This window comes from Carcharhinus amblyrhynchos, chromosome 30 (genome assembly GCF_965287045.1).
Source record: "Carcharhinus amblyrhynchos chromosome 30, sCarAmb.v2.hapA, whole genome shotgun sequence".
In the NCBI taxonomy this organism is placed as follows: domain Eukaryota; kingdom Metazoa; phylum Chordata; class Chondrichthyes; order Carcharhiniformes; family Carcharhinidae; genus Carcharhinus; species Carcharhinus amblyrhynchos.
In genome coordinates, this window is record NC_137353.1 from 4,711,894 (window position 1) to 4,724,552 (window position 12,659).

Here is a 12,659-nt window from a genome sequence, read left to right on the forward strand (position 1 = left end):
GGTTTCATTCACCTGAAGGTAAGAAAATGACACAGCTACAGTTCCCAATCTGTGCACACAGTAATTTTGGGCTGTAAGTGTAAATAGACCTTTAGTGAGCTAAGTCTTCTCAACCCTTTTTAGGTCATAATTGCAATGGGAAACATTACTGTCGACTGGTCCCAGCAGATGGCATAATTGTGATTCAGTGCAAAGATTAATTAAAAAGTGCAGCTTCTAAATAATCTCTCAATACCTATTGTCTTTCTGTGAACAAAAATGCAAATAGTATAACGGTGTAAAAAGTGATCCAGCAGCTACATTATTTTTACCAAGCAGTGCACAAAAACATCCAAACTAAGACTGTGTGGTTAAGCAATTAAATTACTGCAGAATAACCATCTCGTAGAGATGTGCTTTGATCATTAATCCTTTGTCACATCAGGAGAAAGCTGCACTTGTTTAGAATCTGCATTTACAGAAACAGGAAGAGGCCATTCAGCCCCTTGACCCTGTTCCTCCCTATTCAAGGAGATTATGGCTGAGCTGTAATCTAAATCCACTTACCCACTCTTGCCACATATCCTGTAATGATTTTGTTTTATAAGAATCTATCTAACTCAGTTTTCAAATTAACAATTCATCATTTGGCATTGTTGGTGTAGCTACACCACAGGGACGGCAATGATTCGAGAAGGGGACCCACCAGCACCTTCTCAGGGGTAATTAGGGAGGGGCCATGCCAGCAATGTGCCCATCCCAAATTAACAAAATGAGATGACCAAGCATCAATTGCTGATTGGGGATGAGTTTCCAAATTTCCATCAGTCTGTCTATTAGCAACGTTTCCGCATTTCACTCCTGAAAGATCGGGCTTTGATCTTTAGACTCTGTCCCCAGGTCATAGAGTCATTGAGATTTACAGCATGGAAACAGGCTCTTCGGCCCAACTTGTCCATGCTGCCTAGTTTTTGCCATTAAGCCAGTCCCAATTGCCCTCATTTGGCCCATAGCCTTCTATACCCATCTTATCCATGTAACTATCAATGCTTCTTAAAAGAAAAAATTGGACCCGCTTCTACTACTACCTTTGGCAGCTTGTTCCAGACACTCACCACCCTCTGTGTGAAAAAATTTCCCCTCTGGGTCCTTTTGTATCTCTCCCCTCTCACCTTCTAAACCAGGACAGCTTTCTCCTGATGTGACAAAGGATTAATGATCAAATCACATCTCTATGAGATGGTTATTCTGCAGTAATTTAGTTGCTTAACCACACAGTCTTAGATTGAATGTTTTTGTGCACTGCATGGTAAAAATAATATAGTTTCAGACTCTCCTATCTTTGGGAAAAGATGTTGACTATTTACCTTATCTTATTTTGTAGACCTCTATAAGATCACCCCTAAGTCTCCTACGCTCCAGAGAAAAAAGTCCCAGTCTATCCAGCCTCTCCTTATAACCCAAACCATCAAGTCCCGGTAGCACCCTAATAAATCTTTTCTGCACTCTTTCTAGTTTAATAATATTCTTTCTATAATAGGGTGACCAGAACTGTATACATTTTTCCAATTGTGGCCTTACCAATGTCTTGTACAACTTCAACAAGATGTCCCAACTCCTGTATTCAATGTTGTGACCAATGAAAGAGATTCCATGAACATCAGACAAACCCTTTTACACATTTTCTTTCCCTACTTTGCTCCTTAACCATCTGATTCATTCAGAACAACTGCGTCTTGGTTCAAACTACCATTGCTGCTGTGCTTCTGCCAAATGTAATATTCTTATCCCTCCTAGAAATTGGATTCCTCCCAGGGTATAGCCCCAGTACAGTGTTCCAATCCATGGAGCAACCAAGAACTGGCAAACTCACCGCGGTAAAATTGGACCGGAATCGAAGCTGGAATTGTAACTTGGGAGCTTTGGATTGGGAGTCCGATACTTCCACAAGAATTGCATCAAACAAGATTTTTTTTGTCCTTAATTGTTACTGATAGTACTCTGGTGTTGACCTCTCACTGAATAAAAGAAATGAATGTATCAGTGAAAGTTCAGTTTTCACATTGAAACTGTTTACAGGGTTTAAAACCATTGTTGTTTTGCAAAGAACTGGATTCTAATCCACCCAGAAGCGCAGGGGGTGAGGGGGTAAAATTATTTTTCCCTCTCTCCGTTGATCTTCAGGAATCTAGGCAGGTGGTACCTGAGCTCACGGGAGAAAATTGCTCTTCCAAGTCTCATTTAACTCCTGTCGACTGATATAAGAGTCTCTTTATCTATGAACATTAGTCAAATAGGATAGGGTTTAATAGCTGAATGTGTCTTATAACGAGCACTGCTACTAGTCACTTCAATTACTTATATGTGACTCATTAACTGAGGGAACAAGTAGTCTGAATCATTGCGGTTTATTATTTCAATAGCCATTGTTATCAGTTAGTTTTATGTCTTCTCAAGGTGATCCTTTTATAAAGGAGCCACATCTGATTCAGTTTCCTCTTTATTTTAGACCCACTTTTTCGAGGTAATGAGTTGTCTCCCTTCAGAATTTGGGCATCTTTAAAGGCCACAGCATTATTTCTCATTCATTTGCATTATGCCTAAGCGAAAACATGTCTAATTCTGTTGGGCTTTAAGATACTGCTTTACCTATATGTTGGTGTCACCTTCTGTCGAGGGCCATTCGCAAGGGTATTTCAATGTGTTGTCCCACATGGATTGCTCTGGAGAGCCCTTGCTTTCAATCCTATGTCGTTATGGAAAATGACCTTCACTTTCTCCAGCTGACATTTTAGTATTCTTGCAGACTAGGGCAAGATTGAGATGCTGGGGGTAAATACAACTCCAGAAAACTTACAGGGATGCTCTCCTGGTTCCAGTACTGGAGAGGAAGTTTAGGGCTCACTGAGATATCCCTTGCAGAATTTCCCAAAATCAGGATCGTTTTCACAGTTGACTTTTGGTCTGAGTTGGCTACCATGTGGGATTTTGGTGTCTGCTGTAGGCTTTGGGATATCAAACAGCAGCTCTGATCAGGCAACATCAGGCTGCCCGATAACATAGGGCATGTCTCCTTAGACAGGTTATGTGGCAAAGGGGGTGCCGCACATTTGGATCTCGGTGGCACCCTCTCCAGAATTTGACATCTTGGGCATGGTGGCATGGTGCATTGCTGCCTCACAGTGCCAGGGACCCAGGTTCGATTCCTGGCTTGGGTCACTGTCTGTGAGGAGTTTGCATATTCTCCCCGTGTCTGCACGGATTTCCTCCGGGTGCTCCGGTTTCCTCCCACAGTTCAAAGGAGTGCAGATTAGATGAATTGGCCGTGGCAAATTCTCCTTCAGTGTACCCGAACTGGCGCCGGAGTGTGACGACTAGGGGATTTTCACAGAAACCTCATTGCAGTGTTAATGTAAGCCTATTGTGACTAATAAGTAAACATTTAAACTTTTTTCACTCTACTGGGCAGGAGGCGATAAGACAGAGTAAATTTTGTATCAAGCATCAAACAGCATGGGATATAATGCCCTTGAGCATGTTGCAAAAGAAGGTACTGCATTGAAAGTGCATTTAAACACAGACATATACCTGTAAGCTGCCATCGTATCCGACATTCCTTCATTTCTCTAAGTGGGAATAAAACAGAATTGGATAAGTGTACACAAGAGGAATTACAATTGTTGAATGTACAAGATTCATTCTCTGGAGGTGGGGAGATTCAGATTTTTGGACATTTGTTCCAGTGTTTTATACACCATTTCAGAGTTCATAATAATTGCATAGCATTTAAACTAAAAGATAAGTAACACTTTATTTTATTGCAAACTGACCTCGATTTCCATTAAGAATTCATCTTCTTCAATTTTTAAAATGTTTTTCTCGCTGTAGTGGCAAACAACCTGTTATTGGAGGAAAGAATTATAGATCAACTTAATTCTTCAAAACACAGTCTGAAGCAAAGAATAGATTTGAGTGGATTATTTTTGATCATTTTCAAGGCTGTGGAACTGTGCACAATCCTTCTGCTGTTCAGTGGTTAGAATGAGGGATCACCTAGTTGACAGGATTAACAAGTGTTATTGTTGATGGTGACACCAAGGATCCCCCCCCCACCACTCCCCACCACAAATGATATGCCAAAAAGTAGGCAGGACCTTGCAGCTATTTTAGCACCAGATATGGTAGCAGCGTGGCAGACACATCTCATGACTCAGCACAAGGAGACATCTCAGTCCCCGGAGCTTCTCGCTGACTCCCAGCAGCCAGCTATTTTCCTTACTCCTGCCACTTGGGAAGCATCCAGGAGCAGCACAAGGTTAAGGCGTAGAATACCCAAAACACACCCTATCACCAAGGGAAGAATTGTGCTATATACACTAACCACTTTCGGGGAATTACATTTGGTTGCACTTTATTTGCAACTGTGTTGAGGGCTTTCCTTTGACGGAATAGAACGGGATACTGGTGGATCAGAGAATTGGAACGCTTGGTAGTTGAGTTAAGCCAATGTTGGTGAAATAGAGAGGGCTGATGCATTGGATAGATGTACCTAGTCGAAGGTCTCATGAATGGGAATCTGATCATACTGCTGCTTGCATTAGTGTTTTCTGGCTGACTAGCAGTATCTTGCTCTGTCTCTTGGATGCACGTGGTCCTTTTCATTCACTTCCTCTTCCATCTCTCCATTGTTGAACCTCTCCGGATATGTCGTGCGCAGCAGGTTATGAGATGCCAGAGGAGTTGTTGTGGAAAATGCCTGTCAGTCAGTCCAAGCATCTGATGCTACGTCGAGATAGAGGCTCAATGATGGTTTAGTACAACCCGCATCTTTATCCAGATGCCAGTTGTCCCTGTCTTAATGCAGTCATGGTGAAGATCTGAAGAGGGTAAGTTTGTCCCCTAGCCTGAAGGCTGACCTCAGTATCCCAAAGATAAAACACATGATGCTATGATCATCTAAATGTTGATAAAGCTGTGTGTGTCAACAAAGGCAGCAGGCTGGTGTGTAGAAATGGCCACATGGGCACCACTTGGGTCATCTACATTGTCAACAAAATTGTTGAGTGCTCTCATTTGGCGGCAGAGTTTCTAGCAAAAGGTAATGATATTGTTTCTGTCAGTAACCTGTGGCATGATGGCACAGTCGTTAGCACTACTGTCTCACAGCGCCAGAGGCCCAGGTTCAATTCCGGCCTTGAGTCACTGTCTGTGTGGAGTTGCACATTCTCCCCATGTCTGCATGGGTTTCCTCCGGGTTCCTCCCACAGTCCATAGATATGCGGCTTAGGTTGATTGGCCATGCTAACTTAACCCTAGTGTCAACAGCCCGTTCAAAGTGTGCAACCTCTATCACCACAAGTATCTGATGCATGGGAACACCAGCACTTGCAAGTTCCCCTCCAAGTCACACACCATCTTGACTTGGAACTATATTGTCCTTCCTTCACTGTCACTGAGTCAATCTCCTGGAACGACCTTCTGAATAGCACAGTGGGTGTACCTACACCACATGGATGGCAGCAGTTCAAGAAGGCAGTTTGCCATCACTTTCTTAAGGGGATTTGCATTAAAATGCTGCCCTAGCCAGTGATGCCCACATCCCACCGAACAATTTAAAAATATAGGACTTCAGTGGGCAGTCCACACCAGTTACCATGACTGTTATTAGTACGTATTAATATATTGAAACAATTACAGTCCCAAACAACTCACAGAATTTCTTCCAATTGACTCTGTCCAGTTCCAATATGATTCTGTCCAATCTCTCAATGTTCTCTCCTCGAAGGAGAATAGGCCCAGTTCCACATGACTACTTGTCCACGTAACTGAAGTCACGCACTCCCAGAACCATACTTGTAAATCTTTTCTGCATCTTCCACAGGGAAAGAGTTGGGGGGTTGGGACTAGCTAGATTGTTCTTGCAGAGAGCCAGCACAGATGCAAGAGAATAAATGGCCTCTTTCTGCACTGCGGCCATTCTATGTTAAAAATTTAGCAGACGTTGTTTTTGCCTCAATCAAACAGAAAGCAGACTTTTATTTTGAGATTTCAACATCGGAAGATGGAGCCAGCCAATGATGTTACAGATGACAATTTCTAAATTACCTCTCTAATTGCTGGAGGCAATATTTGCTAAAACACCGAACCTAAATAGCATTGCAGCAATTCTTTAAAATATTTACAAGCATTTAGATTGGATCCTCATTTCTCAACGCCAGCTGATTTTCAAACATGTTTTTTTCTAAGGGTTTGAGGCAATCTGTTGCCCACCTCGTGGTGCGGGGTCTCCAAGGAATGTGATACTTGCGCAGGCTGAGGATGAAGTACTCCTTCAGTTGGGCACCTCGTGGATCAGATGCTGAGTGTGGGTTCCTTCGCTGTGTCCAGCCTCCTGTGCATCAGTCTAAGATTCCCATTTCAAATGTCAGACATTGCCATGGCTCCTCTCATCAAAGGCAGCCAGAAGTGTTGAACTGGGGCAGTCCTGAGCTGTGGGCCTTCACACTCACTGGGAAAGGAATCTGGTCAAATTCACTTACTTTTGACCTTCACAGCCAGCAGATAAACGGCACTTCATCCCATTAGTCTGCCTTGGATCTTAACCCAGGTCCCAGAAGTAACAGCAGAGTATTCTAACTTACTCTGCCTGTTCAAATCCCCAATTCTTTGCATCTCTCCTTCCTGCCTATAAAGCAGTGCTTTGAGTGACAGAGTGAGAATAAAATGTTCAGCCTTCGTCCTGGTTTAACTGTCGTGCGTGTCACTCTCACACCGAGCTCCAACCAAAGGATACAGATGTAAGTAATAGGATTACGAACATATATTCAATGTTATGTGTGTTATATATTTAACTCCTGTGCTAGTGCAATAAAAGTCATCATCACACGGCTTACTTGCTCTGAACATGTACTGGAGGACTGGAGTAATTTATGACCATAGCTAGCTTGCAAGTTGCACTCACTGTAATTCATTGTTTTCTGTGTTATTTTAATGCTTTTACTTATTACTAAGGGCACACAACTACACCCTGGGGGGTTAGACCAAGGAAGTCACCACTCAAGTGCTGGTCAGTGAGCTTTTTTTTAAGAGCACTTCATCCGCTGTGCTTTTAACTGTATCCAGGATTCTGAAATAATCATTTCTCTGGCAAACGCACAGATCCACCGCCCACCCCCACCCCGCCCCACCTCCAGCCTTCACAAATATTTTGTCTAAGTACTGGGTCCTGTACAAGCTGGATTATTGGATTCCTGGAGAGTAGACGGGCCAGTTTAAGAAGGTACCTACATTCAATTCCCAGTAATGCTGAATTATCTGTGATGTCAGGACCAATTGATAGCACTCTCGCCCCGGGCTCAGAAGGCGATGGGTCCCACGCCTTGACGTTCCAGTGCGGTACTGAGGGAATGCTGTATTGTTGGAGGTGCAACATTTTGGATGTGATATTCATAGAAACCTTACAGTGCAGAAAGAAGCCATCTGGCCCATCGAGTCTGCACCGACCACAATCCCGCCCAGCCCCAGCCCCATACGCCTACGCATTTACCAGCTAATCCCTCTAACCTCCTAAGGGGCAATTTTTTAGCATGGCCAATCAACCTAACCCGCACATCTTTGGACTGTGGGAGGAAACCGGAGCACCTGGAGGAAACCCACGCAGACACGAGGAGAATGTGCAAACTCCACACAGACAGTGACCCGAGCCAGGAATCGAACCCAGGTCCCTGGAGCTGTGAAGCAGCAGTGCTGACCCACCATGCCACCATGCTACCCATGCCCATGTTAAACTCATGCTTTGTCTGATTGCCCACGGCACTAATTTGAAGAGCAGAGATGTCCTCCCACATGACCAGTACATTTATTATCCCTCAACCTACATTGATTTATTGGATTATCTTATCACTACGTTATTGCCCTTTGTGGAAGCTTGCAGAGCACAAGTTGGCTGCCATCTTCCCTTTGGCTGCCATTGGCTCCAAAATGCAATGAGAGGTGCAGAGATTGTGAAAGGTGATATGTAAATGTAATATCTTTCTTTGTGATTTGGTGGTGAGTTGATGACCTACATGTTGAGTAGAGTGGCAGCGTTTATGCAAAATTTCTCTCTCATCCAAGGCAGCTAATGCTACACTGGTACAATGTATTCCACAAGTGTGGCAGCTGAAAGGATGCAGGTTCGATTGTGGAGTTGTCCTTTTTCTCGATGAGTTACTGAGCCAGCTAAAGAGTCTCATCCACCCTTGACATCACTGACCCTATTAGTGACCTTCCAAACTGTCGATCAATGTACACAATAGCTGGGGGTTTTAAAATCAGAGTTTCTCTCTCGTAAGGCTGATGAGCCCTACTACCCAGGGTTGTCTGGTTTAAACACCTGCCTTCACACTTCTGACTACAGTTCTGAACAGAAATGGATACATGAAGCTGGGTAATAGACACTTGACAAGGAGAGATGCTGAGTACAACAGTTAGCATTCCTGGCTGGGAAGGTGAAGTTAGGACAGCTACCTGGTGACCTGAATGGAAAGTGTCAATGTCAGATAAGGACAGGCTCAGTTTCAGCTGTGATGCCCCCCAGTGTTAAATAGCCTCTTGGCACTCACTGCCAGGCTTCACGTATCAAAAGCGACCAACAAGGAATTGCTCCAAAGTGCATCCACTGAGGTACTTATGAAGAATTTGTCTGTGGAACTTTACCCAGTGAGGATTTAATCCGTTCTGAAGAAGAGGGAAAATTGACAAGGAAAATAAAAGAAAGAAAACATCTAAGCAGAAATTGCCTTTGCTGATCCTGATTATGAATCCAGCTAAGGACAAGTTAGGAGTGCGTGGTTTGTGTCTATACATCTGCTGGTCGGTCCTGCATTCCTACTCTCTGTAGTGAGAAATCAGGTGCAGCAGCAGCTATGGTCCATAAACTATATCTTTCAGCAATGGCCAACAATACTAACATGTGAATATCTCATCATATTAAGCATCCAGTTTATTTTTGACTCCTATTTAAAAATAAGGGGAATGTTCAACAAGTATGGATCAATATAGCTTTGAGTATTGTAATGCCATGGTACTAAATAGCCGGGATTGTACCATGTAGTCACAGATTTGAGTGCCATACATTGATTGACATTCTAAGCCATCAGGCAAATGTATGAGATGTGAGGAGTTTTGTCAGCCAGACTGCCTTTTGAAGAGGAGGGATCACAGAACTCCAATTGGGAAGGGAGTTGGGGAAGGTCGACACTTAGAGCAAATCCAGAAAACCTGCACACCTGCCAACACAACATGCCATTGATTCCTCCAGAGCTCAGCAGGTCCAACACCGACAGAAATGGTGCCAACCACTGACTTCACTGGGCTATGATGCCAACAGCCTGCAGAAGTAGATTCCGGTGGGTGGAAGTAAAACTCCAGTTGTTCCCACCGCGCTGTGTTAAGGTTTTGCATAAAATTAATCAGCCCCTTGCACCGAAAGTTATATTTTAAAAAATCAGTGCAAACCCATTCACCTTCCAGCTTTTTTTGCAATCTGCCCCACACTTTCCCCTCAGTCTGACCTTGTCACTTTGGCTGTGTGGGACAGCGTCTGCTCCTGGGATTAGTTTAAGTTGGTGCGTTGGAGGGCATTTGACTATTTTGATAGTCCTCACTCGCCAAAGGAGGACCCCAGAGCAATCTTGGGATAAAAGAGCAAAAGAAAGAGAAACAATAACACGTAAAGTGGAAATGTTGGGTTAAAATTGGGAGGGAAGGAGGATCAAAATGAGATGGAACTGTATTCAAGATGGCACAGGAGCGTGGTGATTTCCTGCGAGATGTCCCCAGCAGACCTTCAAATCTTTTACTCTCTTCCTATGCTTTTAAAACTCTACTCGAACTCTTAAAAACTCTCTAACAATAATCTAATTCAATCTCTTCTTCCCTGCTGCCATCGGACTTTTGAATGGACCCACCTCGCATTAAATTGATCTTTCTCTAATCCTATGATGTAGAGAAATCTCTATGACTGTAACACTACATTCTGCACTCTCTCCTTTCCTTCTCCATGAACAGTATGCTGTGTCTGTATAGCGTGCAAGAAACAATATTTTTCACTGTATGCTAATACATGTGACAATAATAAATCAAATCAAAGTGTAGGAGAGGGCAGGTGAATAGAAATGGCACAGTGGCTAGCATTGCTGCCTCAAAGCACCTTGTATACCCAGCTATGGTCACCGTCTGTGTGGAGTCTGTGCATTCTCCCCGTGTCTGCATGGGTTTCCTCCAGGTGCTTCAGTTTCCTCCCACAGACTGAAAGACATGCATTGACCATACTAAATTCTCCCTCAGTGTACCCGAACAGGCGCCGGAGTGCGGTGACTAGGGGATTTTCACAGTAACTTCATTGCAGTGTTACTGTAAGGCGATTTGTGACAGTAATAAATAAACTTTAACTTTATAAAACTTTAGAAAAGGGAGAGGGAAGAGGGGTGGAAAAAGGAGCAAGTCTAGTCTTCATTGGCAACACACAAGTCACACACTTACTGGCGGACAGTGGCACAGTGATTAGCACTGTTCCCTCACAGCACTAGGGACCTGAATTCAATTCGGGTCTTGGGTGACTGTGTGGATTTTGTATGTTCTTCCCTTGGCTACGTGGGTTTCCTCTGGGTGCTCTGGTTTCCTCCCATAGTAAGAAGTCTCATAACACCAGGTTAAAGTCCAACAGAAAATAAACCTTTTCACTGTGCTTACTCCAGTCCAAAACTGGCATCTTCACATCATTCCTCCCATAGTCCAAAGATGTGCGGGTTAGGTTCATTGGCCATGGTAAACTGCCCCTTAATGTCAGGGGGACCAACAGGTGGGGTTACAGGGATAGGATCTGGGTGGGATTGTGGTTGGTGAAGATTCAGATGGGCCAAATAGCCTCCTTTTGCACTGTTGCAGAGTTAATGTAAGCCTCAGCTCTAAGGGTCCCGCAGACTTGAAACTTTGACTCTATTCTCTCTACACAGAAGCTGTCAGACCTGCTGAGATTTTGTAGCATTTTCTGTTTTTGTTTCAGATTCCAAGACCTGCAGTTTTCTGCTCCTATCCTAATGTTAGCCAACTTGTGACACTAATAAATAAACTTTTCAAACTTTAGAGGGGGAGGGCATGGGAGTAAAGGGGCAAATATTGCCCTCTTTGGCAACACACAATAGTCACACACTGGCCACTCCCAGCTTCTGCTTCATTCACTCTCTCGCCTTGTTGCATTTCAAAGGCGGCATTCTGCGCGGGACTTCCTGACGCAATGACCACGCCCCTTCCCTGTTCGACCTGTCTCAGTGTTCGATCTCCATGGTGACGGGCTGTATCCAATGAGTGGCGGGGCGGGGCCAGGGGGGAGGGGAGGGGGGGCTCCCCGGGCGGCTCCCGCTCCGCAGCTCTGCCCTGATCCAGGCCGGGTTTTCGCCCAGTTGGAGAAATGGACAAAATTCAATAATACGGAAAAAAAACCCAACCAAGTTCAACGCGCATGCTCCAAAAAAAACCCCAACCATCCTAACACAAAACGAAAAGTCACCGAAAGCAGCCCAAGTGCAGGTAAGGATCTCAGATCTCCCCTTATCCCCCCTCCCTCGCTCCCTCCCCCTTTATAAAGCCCCCAAATCAATGAATTGTTTTTGCTCTTGGATAGCAGCCTGACAATTGCAATAAGCTTTTAGACAAGTGTGTTTGTGTGTCTCACTGTTGCTGCCAGTTTCATGTGATCTTGTCATTCTGTCTATCTGTATGTGTGTGTGTGTGTGTGCGGCGATCAATTATAGCTTTAACTTAAAACCATGTTGCTTTATTTATTTCCCTCCTCCCTAAAAGATTCTTCTTTCCTTCCTAAATTATTTCCTCAGTCAATCCAGTGGGGAGGTTGCAAACTTGTGTTTTTTTTGGGGGGGGGGTGGTGGTCTGCAAGGGAGGTGAGAATATTAATGTAGTGCCTTCTAATTGCTCTGACTTCAATTTGATCTTGGCTTTCTGTCTATGTGTGTGTGTATGATATCTATCTGTGTATGTGTGTGTGTATGATATCTATCTGTCTGTCTTAGGCACTCTGTCGATCGCTCACTCTGCTTGAGTTTAATATCTTCTACGTGGATCTATTCCCCCCCCCCCCCCGCCAGCCCACTCTTACTTCCCAAATTATTAAAAGCTTGGGAATGACAGGAGGGATGTGAATGGAAACGAGGGGGGGGGGGGTGTGGGTGAGGGGTGATGTTTCTTTTTCATCTTCCACCCCCCCCCCCACACACACACACACACACTCTCCCGAGTTTAGTGTGAGTGTAAATGAGTGTAAAACAAAACAAAAACCTTGTGATTTTCCTACTGATTCAACTCCGGAGCGGCACTGGGTTTATCTGTGACAAGGCTGGTAGATTAGAGCCGGAGACTCTCTCTTTTCTGTGTGTGTTTAAGGGCAGGGAGGATGAGTTTAATTTACGATTCTGTTTCAAATATTGTCATAAGTGATACATATCGACAGGTTGTGTGCGTGTGTGTGTGTGGAGGGGCTTAGAGGAGGACTAGAATTGCTTAAATCCGAGTGTGGGGGGAATATTTTGCCGTGTATAAGTTTAGTAAGAGCGATTCTGCTATTCAAGTGTGTGATGTATGTAGCGTGATCGAGTATCAGTTGATTATGGAGGGTTAGGTAA

At 44.1% G+C, this 12,659-nt stretch overlaps 1 protein-coding gene across 7 annotated transcripts in view; it reads left to right on the forward strand.

The window, feature by feature from the left end:
* The first annotated feature begins 11,358 nt into the window (after positions 1-11,358).
* Positions 11,359-12,659, forward strand: part of casz1 (castor zinc finger 1) — a 399,080-nt gene continuing 397,779 nt past the window's right edge. For all 7 annotated transcript variants that reach the window (XM_080215435.1, XM_080215434.1, XM_080215439.1 and 4 more), the window contains exon 1: positions 11,359-11,550. The gene's annotated coding sequence lies outside the window, so the exon portion shown is untranslated. The remainder of the gene's footprint in view (positions 11,551-12,659) is intronic.